Source organism: Mus musculus, chromosome 5 (assembly GCF_000001635.26).
Source record: "Mus musculus strain C57BL/6J chromosome 5, GRCm38.p6 C57BL/6J".
In the NCBI taxonomy this organism is placed as follows: domain Eukaryota; kingdom Metazoa; phylum Chordata; class Mammalia; order Rodentia; family Muridae; genus Mus; species Mus musculus.
The window spans coordinates 36424352-36435742 of record NC_000071.6 but is presented as its reverse complement, the minus strand read 5'-3'; positions in this window follow the sequence as shown (position 1 = coordinate 36435742).

Here is an 11391-nt window from a genome sequence, read left to right as displayed (position 1 = left end):
GTCATGGCTCTACTGCCTGCTGACCCTGCCTCTCCACTGTCTTTCATGCAGAATAGTCTGCACCCTGAACATCCTCCATGCCCTGCCCAGAATTCCTTTTGTTACAAGCATTTATGGAGTGCTGTGGACAGGCCTTGTGGATGACATTCTAAAATCCCATAGCGAGGGACTCAAGATAGATCCTCTTTGCTGCTCTGGCTGGATGTGAAACACAGCTCCTGTCCTTCCTCTGGGGCTCAACCCAAGAGCCATCCCAGTCACTACAGCTCTCCTCCCTGTCTCCTTGGTGAGGGGCAGCCTGTGGCTTGGAGAAGAACCAGATAGCCAGGGTTTGGGTCCAGGTTGAGACTGACAGCTGCAGGAGTAGGAACAAGGCCAGTCAGTGTCCCTGGGTGTCACTGCCAGCATCCAATGCTCAGAGCAGCGCTCACTCACCAGTGCCTCACCTTCGCTGCCTCCCATTGAGCTTGGGACCTTCTCTGCAGGCACCTGCACAAGCAGAGCCTAACGGGTATGGGATGGCCCACTAGGCTGGCATGGAGAATGCACCCTGGCCCCCTTGGAGAGTCCCACATCACTTCCTTGGCTCTGCGGCACTCAAAGACTGACATTGCAGGCAGTGGCAATGGGTTCAATGCCAAGCTGAGGGGCCCAGGGCTGACTCTGGGTGGGCATGTAAAGCCAGGAATGCTTGAGAGTATGGTCTTACCTTAGTTTTCACATGACAAAGAGCAGGCTACAGAGTTGAGCAAAATGAACGGGGACCTCTCAACCAGTGGGGCTCCCCAGGTAGATATTTTGGGAGAAAGCTAGTGCAGAAACACAGGGATGGGGTTTGCGACCTCCCAACCCCAAACACAGGGTCTGGTTATACCTGCCTTCCCACCTTAGCACAAAGCCTACAACGGTCTTTGTGCACTGGCTTGTGCAGCCGGTCCCCTGGGGGCCAATGCAGCTGGCATTGATTGACAGCCCTAGGAGACAGTCTGCAGTCAGTCTGAACCAACACAGGACTTCATTTGAAATTCAAATTCTGCTAAACAGAAAATTAATATGAATCTCATGTTTTTCTTTTCGCAGGCCCAGCTGTGCCTCTGCCAGCCAGCGTGGCTGCCGCACGCAGTCCTGTTGTCCCCAGCACAGCCTGTGCTCCCTCTAAGTGAGGAGGAAAGGTCTCCCCTCTGTGTTCTCATTCTGTAGGTAAGACATCAGGACCCCGATACAGCCAGCCTCAACCCAGAACCCCAACACAGACGACTTACCCAGAGAAGGTACAGAAGATGGACTTAGAGGCAGACTCCTGGGGTTGCTTAGCAAGAGGCCTGGGAGAGCTGCCTGGGTGGAGCCCCTGGGATTGCTCACCTGGTCTGCTCTGAGGACAGAGGGGAGCTGGGAGGAGTTTGCCAGGCCTGACAGCAGAGCTGGGGAATCCACTGGACCATTGCAGAAGGCAGGAACCTCCTTTTTGCCATAGACTTACAGTTCTCATGGGGGCATGTCCTGCTATCCCTCACCTCTCCTTATGCCCGTGCGACAAGATCATGACCAGGTTTCCACTTCTGGTCTAATCTCCTCTCCACTCAGCCCTTTCCAGATCATCCAAGTCTCTCTCTCTCTCTCTCTCTCTCTCTCTCTCTCTCTCTCTCTCTCTCTCTCACACACACACACACACACACACACACACACACACACACACACACTCTGCCCCTGTATTCAGGAACCCTTAGTGTCTCTCTCTGTCCCCGGAGCAGCTAGAGGACATTTTAGTGGTGAGCATGAGCTGTGGCTTCAAATCTTGACTCAGTCACTTCATTAGCAGTCACTCTGGTGAGTGTCACAGCCACTTTGAACTTGTTTCCTAGTCAATGAAGTGGGGATTGGAGCCCTTGCCTTGCAGCAGTTTGGGGGTTGGGTGTGGCGGTATATGGGAGGCAGGTGAGAACTGGTTGGAAAAGTGTCTATCTGCCTTGAGGGCTCTGGGGGCAAGGATTAGGGACAGAGCCTCCTTCTGTGTTTGTCTCCAGTGAAGCCCCATGCCTGCACAGAGCAGTGCTCATTGCTGAGTAGGTGTCAGGTCAGTGATGTCTGTCAGAATCCCTTCTTACTGTCATTTACCTGTAGGGGACAGAACAGGATTGCATAGTGTCTGGGTGTGGGCACAGCTATTAGGGTTGCTGGGACTTCTAGAATAGTGTAAGATCTAGCTAGCTTGTGGACTTCTTGCCTTGGTCCTTGATAGATAGAAGCTTCTAACGTTTCCACCAAGTGATCATGTGGGTCGGTGCTAGCATCTGTGTGCTCCCTTTGGATGTGAGCATCCTTGCATTCTGAGGATGCTTGGACATCAGGCACTTGTACAAAGCTGAGTTCTGCTTGCTGGAGCCTTTGTCCATGTGTGAGTTGGGCTATGCTTTGCCGTTCTATTAATATTGGCTATGATATGGTTGCAATTTGTTCCCCAGTGACTTACCTTACTTGCTGGGAGCTCACTCCTCAGTGTGGTGACCATTAAGAGGATCCAACTGTGGCAGGATGTTCACTGGGGGTGTTCTCCTGGAAGAGATGAATGTAGTTCTGATGGGCCCTTGAAAGAAGGCCAGCCCCTCTCTGTTCTCTGGCTCTCTGTTCCACTATGAACACTCTCTTTCCTGCACAAGCACCTGCCATGTTCCATCTACTATGAGGTTGCCACCAGAAGTCAAAGCCACTTAACCTTGGGCTTTCCTAAACAAACCTTCTTTGCTTATGTCTAATTTAGCCAGGGGCATTTTGTTATAGCAACAGAAAACAGATGGATCCAAAGTTATACCAGTGTTCTAGAGTGGGAAATAGTTGCAACAGGTAGCATTTTCATTAACCTGAGATTCTATGTGTGTTTTTTTTTTTTAAATACGCTTTTCCTGCCTCACCCCTCACTGTCTGTAGCACAGTAGAGCTGACCCTGGTGCCGTGGGCACAGGAGAGCCAGTCCTGAGGGTATGAACGTGGGAGAGCTGGCGGGGCTGACCAACCCAGCTACCACAGGCCCAGAGCCAGAGCTCGGAGCTGGCCCACCCCAATGTCTACCCCATCTATGAGCTACTAGAACATGTGAAGGGGCTCGTTCTGCAGAACCAAAGCTGCAGGATTGCCGGGACACAAGGCAGCAACAGAGTATCCAAGAGGAGTTTCAGTGAGGATCCAGTACTGATAATGTAGCAGAAGCCAGAGGCCTCAAACCACACCAACTGCTCATTTCAATGAGCATCTGCAAGTAAAGATGTTTGGGCCAAAGGATACAGTGTGGGATACAGTGTGGGATACACTGTAGGATACACTGTCGGATACACTGTCGGATACACTGTGACACACTACAACTTCCCCAGTGAGATATTTATTTCTTCCTATTATTATTATTATTATTATATTTTATTTTGGGGGAAGGTTACAAGGGCAGAGGATGAATATGTGGGGGATGGGAGATGAGAGGGATTAGGGTGCATGATGTAAAAAAGAATCAATAAAAAGTTTAAAAATATACAGGCTTTTCTCTGCTCCATGTTGAACTTCATTTTCTAGAAGAGAAAGTGGGAAAGTACAGGAAGCTGGCAGATCTGTAATATATCCTGGAAAAGCCATTTACAGGCCTCAGAAAAGGGGTCTTCCATTTTGTTTCCCTTTGTTATTTTAGTTTGAATTAATGAAATTTTGGGGAAAGGTGTGTATGGTAAAACTCTGTTTTATATGTTCAGATGCATTTTGAAAATTCAGAGTCATCCTCTGCATTCTTTATGGAGTCCTAAGAAGGGAGAGTGAGGTCACAGGGGAGCTGTCCAGCAGGCACACTGCATTGGTGACTGGAGGAGGGCGGGGGAGGGGCTAGGGAGGGTGGAACCTATGCTGCTCTTCATTGAAGGAAAGAAAAAGAAAAGCTGGGGCTGCCAGGTTGGTTCACTGGTCTGCCACTCATCAGGCTGAGACCCCATGTCCAGCATCCACAGAAGGCTGGGTCCGGCAGCCCACTGCTGTAATCTCAAACCTGAGGTGAGACCTGAGGATCCCTGAAGGTTGCTGGTCAGTCAGGCTAGCTTAATCTGTGAACTCCTGGTTCAGTGGGAGACCCTGGATCAAAAAATATAGAGTATGGGCTGGAGAGATGGCTCACTGGTTAAGAGTGCCAGCTGCTCTTCCCAAGGACCTGGGCTCAGTTCCCCACATCCACATGCTGGCACACAACTGTCTATTGTTCCAGTTCCTGGGGGGATCTGAAGCCCTCTCCTGGCTTTCACGGTCATTGCGTGCACATGGCACCCAGAGATTCATCGGCAAAGCACCCACACACATGAAATACAAATGGAAAAAAGTAAGGTGAAGAATGACGGAGGAAAACGCATCTGATGTCCACGTGCACAGGAGAGTAACCACACACTCACATGTGCACCCACATAACACACCTGGGGAATGAGTTTGTGCTGATGAATGCGTGGGTTGAGTGCACAGCTCTGTCGGGGTCAGCCCTTGGGAACCAGGGTCAAGGGAAAAATTCCAGACATTAAAGGCAAGACTGGGAGGAACTATGAAATACCACCCTTGGGGGCCAAGAGCCACAGAGGCCACCAGCGGCATTTAGGCAGCTATTGAAAGGCAAAGTATTGGCTCAGGACACTCAAGACCAAGTTCTCAGCACAAAGGAGATTTATTTGCCCCAGAGGGACAGAGGGCAGAGAATAAGGGACAAATATAAGAGATAGAGGAGGAGGGAGAAAGGGGGCAGGGATATTTCTCCCAGAGGACAAAGGACTGCCTCTAGATAACGAGGAGACAGATGTGGCCCATAGACAAATGGAAGTTTATAAAGGTAACAGGGGAAGCCCTGTGTTAGGAAGAGGTGTTTAATTTTAATTGAACATGTTAATTAGGTGGCCCAAAGAGGACTTTTAATTGTTGAACTTCAATACTTTGATAGCTGGACCTTAGTAGTTGGCCTCAGGAGAAGGAAGCAGCCATATAAAGGAATAGACCGTGGGGGCCAGCTTTAGGAATGCAATCTACTGGGTTTTAGAAAGGCAGGGGGATGGGGGAGAAGGGTGAGGCCTGCAAGAGCCATGTTGGCTATGCTAGGGCTGGCCAGAGTCCCTTCAGCTGTATTCTAGAGCTCTCTGAAGGAGCTGCTGCTGCGGGAGCTGGGTAAAGAAAGAGCATCGGGAGGGTGTTTACTGGGGTGGGTGTGGCGAGTATATTCTCATAGCTGCATGCTAAAAGAGGCTTTGTTTTCATAAAAAAATGGCAGTGATGAAAACTCTAATTTAGGGAGATAATTATGGTAAGAACACAAAGGGGAGATGTGCACACGTATCATACAGGTGCAAAAAAAAAAAAAATTCAAATAAAAAGCCTACAGCAAGGGTTGACAAGACTGTTGTCAGGTCTCAGCTCGTGGCAGGGAGAGCCGACATGTTTCCATAGCTAATATCGGTGTCTCATCCCAGGGAGGAGGCTGGGGTCAATGGCAAGATGTTGCTTCCTCCCCAGCCCTGTTCAGATCCCTGCTGTGCAGATGTGAGTCCCAGGTAGTGAATGGGAAAAGGGAATGTCATTCTCAGGGGGAGGGGCTATCTTTCTCTGTGAAAGGCCAACAGAGGGCCAGGGGGAGCCCTGACACCTGTGTGTGCTGGCTATGACACCAGGAACCTTTCTTTATCTCCCTGTCTTTGTTTACCTATCTGTAAAATGGGCTTTGAATGTCTGAGGGGACTCACAATCTGTTGCAAGGTTTTGGTAGGCAGTGTGTAGTTGCTATTGAGCTTTAGGGTCTGTTATGCCAAGAGACAGAGACAGAGACAGAGACAGAGACAGAGAATGGCAGAGACTGAGATAAAGGCAGACACAGAGATAAAGGCAGAGACAGACAGAAACAGACAGAGAACACTCTTTTGGCCATGTTCTGTAGGAGGTAGGCAGGTCTTGGCAGCCAACCCTGCTGTCCCTCAGGGAGAAGGTTTCCTGCAGATTCCAACTCCAGACAGCTCCTTCCCACATCTTGCTCTGACTCTCCGGAGCCTTCATTTGAGTAGAAGCTCTTCTACCCTGAGTGGAGCTCAGTCAACAGCCTAAAGAGAGGAGAGACCGATTGCCCCACGGAGCTCTGTTAGCTGGGGCCATGAGATCTGGGCCAGGGCACAGCTCCTCCCTGGACTACAACCAGCCTGCACATTTCAGGGTTGCAGCCTTCAGGGGGTGTGGGCCAGCTCCTTACAGGGAATCTCTGCAGTTCATCTCCCTGCCTCTTTCCACAATATCTGTGCACCATCCTTCAGGGTATTCATAGAGAACCCCAGGACCTGAGGACGCCAGGACGGTGTGGGTACTCAGGTCCTTTAGGACAGGCGGTGTGACATTTGCACAGGGCTTTGCACCCCTCCCAGATGTGATGTCATCTCCAGAGGACACAAACCCTGAACCAACGCATGCACTCCACACCTATTTGCTGCACGGCTTTATGTTGAGAATCGTGACCCCAAAAGGCGTCCGCGTGGACAGCTTCTCAATAGATTGCAGGTCTGTTTTCTACATGTGTTTATTTAATGTGTGGATGTGTGTATGCACACACATGAGTCAGAATATGCGTGTGGTGGTCAGATGACAACTTGCCAGTTCTGTCCTTCTAGCACATAGGTTTCAAGACTTAAACTCAGGTTGTTAGGTTTGGCAGCCAGCATCTTTACAGGCTGAGCCATCTCATCTATTAGCCTGTGAACCATTTTTCCCTTATCACTTTAGATCTTTGGTTGAATCCATGGATTCAGAAAGGTCAACTGAATACTTACACACATACACACTATATATATATATAACACATAAACACATATGCACAACATACACATGACACATATTATACACCACACCACTCATACACACACACACACACACACACTATACATACATACATACACACACACACACACACACAAAGACACACACATGCACAACATACATACACCACATGATCATGGAGATTGTTACACAGTGACTAGCAGGTGGCACTATGGATAGGCGACTGAGCCTGTCACGGTAGGACAGAACAGGACCACTTGAATTCTCACCCCACTACTCAGAGCAGGGCATAAAATAACATTGTAGATGCTTAATTCCTGAAATTTCTGTGCAATATTTGGACCGAGGATGATATAGAGGAGAGGGAGACTGAGGCTGTAGACCCTGAAGCTGTGGGCAAGAAGAGACCTCAGCACCCACCCTTCTGGAGATACCTGATCACAGCTAGAGAGCACCCCCACCCTGAATCCTGAATCTCTTGGCCAAGTTCCCTCTGGATTCAAGGGCCTGGTTTCCCCTGCTTTCTGTCACATGGGCCTATCTATTTGTTAGTGGCCCTGAGGAACTCTGCTCCTGCAGGAAATCCCATCCTGGAGTTGAAAATTGGAAAGGCTGCCTCTTAAATTCCAGCCACGTGTTTGTTTATGACCGTTTCTCCTGGCTTTGCCCTGGAGTTCAGACCAGTCCTGTAATTTCTCTGATTTCTCCCTCCTGGGTTCTTCCCCTGCACTTCTGCGGGGGTTCCTCTGGCCGACACTATTCTTCTCTGGCTTTTTGGCCCCACGTCGCCCCGCCCCCGCTCCCCGCAAGTGGGCACTCCTGCCCGTTTTCTCTGGCTGACACTGTTCGCCTCTGGCTGCTCAGATCTTCTTTTCCTAATCTCTGCTCATAAATCACAGCCTAGCCATTAATCATGCTGTCTTTCAGAGCAAACTCCCTGCTTCCTCCTGAGGGGAACAATGCAGATTCTCCCTTCTTGCCCCCAAATGGAGATAGTTTCTCTGCCCGCGGGTATGGGTAGAGTGGCCATGTCTTGTGCTTCACCCAGTACAGGACAGGAAGTCTCTCCAGTGGCCTTCCTTGTACAGCTCTGAGTCACTCACAGTGCTGTGCAGGCACAGCTAGACGGGGGATATGGGCAGGAGTGACTTCTAGTCAGCACTTACCTGCATAATAGGTACCGCTGGGTCCCAGCCTATGTCAGGCACCTGTTATCTGGCCCTGGGCTCATCTTCTTCCTTTCTGGTCTCACCCACTCATGTACCTGTCACTCTTGAGTGGGAGCAGTCCTGTCTCAGGCAGATCTGACCTGCCTAACTCATGTGAAAGCACAGACCCTGGGGATTGCCAGGCCTCCTCTGTTTACACCCTTGCTCTGGTCTGGTCTAGCCAAGACCCCCTGTATGTTGCCTCGTGGGCTCCGTACACCCTTTTTCCAGTCTCAGGTCAGCCTAAAATGAATGTCAGCAACAGCGAAGGCAACAGCCGGTTTCTGCTGCTTTGCCTCTTCCTGTCAGCCTGGCACTGAGCTAAGCATACACCTGTCAGTCACATCTTGCTGACCCCTCTCTGTAACCCCTGAGAATGTTTGTGGCTTTTGGCCTCCCCTTCCAGATGGGAACCTAGAGGTACAGAAGGTCTGTGACTGGTCTGAGGTCTCAGAGCTGGGATCAGAGGGAACTCAGGCATGCTTGCTTGTCTGTTGGATGTGGTGTCTCATGAAGCTGAGGCTGGATTTGATCTCATGATTCTGCCACATATTGGGATTACAGGTCTGGGCCACCATTCCTGCCCTGGGACTGGGGTTTAAACTAGGCCTGTTAAAAACCCTAGGGTCTAGTCTTTTTGCCTAGTGTATGTGGGGTCTAGCTGTCTTCTTTTCCCCTTTCCTCTGTCCCGTCAGTCATTCACACTTGCCAAATGCTCTCCTGCAAGCTCTAAGATCCCATACCTAGCCTCAGAGCCCAGCAAGGTCTGCCCTGTTTGGGGTGGGGGTAAAGAACATGGATCCTGCAGGCACAACTGTGGACCATGCCTGAATGAGGGTCTGGTCTGTGGGAATGGAGTGGAGAGGGCAGCCGTACCCAGATGTGCTGTAGTCCCTCTGCACATACTCTTAGCAGGGCCAGGGAGAGCCTCTCCTGCGTTACCTGTTGTGACAAGGAACTCATTTGCCTGACCCAGCCTGTGGGGCATCTGCCCAGGGCTCCTGTCTTAGCCAGGTTGTTAAAAGTTAACCTGAGTGCGCATGCTTTTCTAAAGAGAGCCAGGGTGGAGGAGGGAGAGCCCAGTGCTCCCAGCTACATCGTATGTCTTCCCATCCCTCCTGTACAGAATGAGCATGACCTGGTATTTTTCACCACTTCCCCCTTTCTGTATGAGAGGCCTTTGCTTTTCTGGGCTTACTCATTCTCCGGTGTCCCAGGCAGCCTCCTGCCTGCCATCTGCTTATGCTGTTGAGGACATTCCGTGATTCCCAGTCTTCAGCTAGCCTGGCATCCTCTCCCTGTTCATGTGGATGCTAGCGCGTGCCTGCCAGTCTTCAGTATGTTTCCGGCTGTGGTTTTGCTAGGTTGACAAAGTCACGTCTTTGCAGCTTTCACAGAGATTGCTAAAGTACACCCCCCCCCCGCCCCCTGGCCGTGCCAGTTAAGAACAGGCTGTAAAGCTTCCCATGTCTCCGCTTGGCCAGTACTGAGTATTAACAACCTTTAAACTCCCAGCTGGTAGGTGTAGGGACTCTCTTGACTGTGACACAAGCTGCTATCAGGCCTGGAGCTGCTTCTGTAACATAGCTCTCCTTGGCTCTCAGTTCCCAGTGGGCTAGAGGAGCAGAGAACCCCAAAGGGTGGGTCTCTGAGGCCGAAGTTTAGATGAGACTCTCTAGTCCCCAAGAAGCTTGGAGGTAGCCAAGAAGGTGCAGGGTCCTACAGCTTCTGAGGTCCTGGAAGTCCAAGGGCAGACCTCAGGAGAATTGGCTGATGTGGTTTGGAGGAGCTGGGACTGTCCTTGAAGCTCTAGCTCTGCCCCTGGCCCCTGTCCTGTCCCCTACTCATCTGCAGAGGCTACCCTGATGGCTGGATGATCCCCTTGGTTCCTTGGCTCCTAATACCAAGGTTGGGCTTGGGTGGTCTGGGCCATTCTCCTTCCCACTCTCTGGACGAGTGACTAGGAGGACACTAGAGTTGGTTGGCTCAGGCTTCCTCTAGATGCTGTTACATGGGGCCATCTCTCAACTCAGTGGCCAAGTATCGACAGCTGCCATTCAGGGATTCAGGGCCATCTCTGCACCTAGAGATCATGTGCCAATGGTTGTCATTAGGGGCCATCCCTTCATGCCCTGATCACACACCAGAGGATACCAGCTCCTCACTCTAATTCTCAACTGGTCAAGAGTCAGGGTGGGAATGTGGGGTTCTGCTTAATGGTCCCTCAGCATCCAACAGCCCCCAGAATAGGCTCTGAGTCTGGACGTGATCACAAAGGTCATAGGAAGAGGGTATCGAAAAACATCCTTAGCCAGATGTGGTGCCTTTAATCCCAACATGGCACATGCTGAGACAGATGGATCTCTGTGAGTTCAAGGCCAGCCTGGTCTACATAGTGAGTTTGGGGCTAGCTGGAGCTATACAGTGAGAGCCTATCTCAAAGCAAACAAACAAAAAAAGCAAGCAAAAAAGCCAACAACAGGCTGGTGAGATGGCTCAGTGGTTAAAATCACTGACTGTTCGTCTGCAGGTCCTGAGTTCAAATCTCTGTAACCACATGATGGCTCACAACCATTCGTAATGGAAACTGACGTCCTCTTCCGGAGTGTCTGAAGACAGCTACAGTATACTTACATATAATAAATAAATAAATAAATAAATAAATAAATAAATAAATAAATAAATCTTTAAGAAAAAAAAAGCCAACCACAACAACAACCTTGCCCACCACTGCCTGCCTTTTTATGGTAAAAGATCAAAAAACCTACAGACAGGTTGAGAGGCTAGAACAGTGTGCTGGTAGGATGGCTCAGCAGGTTAAGTATTAACTGTGCAAGCCTGTCAGCCTGAGTTCAGTTCACTCCCTGCACAGCTGGAAGGACAGAACTGAGCCCATGAAGCTGACCTCCAACCTCTACCTCTCCCCTTCCCCCACTTCTCTCTCTCTCTCTCTCTCCCCCCCCCTCTCTCTCTCTCTCTCACACACACACACACACACACACAAACACACAAACACACAAACAACAAAAGACCAGATAAACCCATGTATCACTATTGATCTGGAAGTTGTTAGCATGCATGCTCACATATGTTTATAGCGGATGTAGAGCTCGACACACCATACACCCTCACTGCAGGTTCACCGTCAAGACTCTCAGTGACATGTGGAATTATTATTCGCAGTCTTATGTGAAGACAGCATACATGTACATTACAATGCGTGTACAGACATATTGTTTTCCTATACATATGTTCTTGGGATGAAGTTTAATTTACGTGTTAGGCAGAGTAGGAAAATAATAACTCATTATAATTGTATCCTATTACAATAATAGTTATGTGAATGTGGTGTGTTTGAAAATACTGTGTT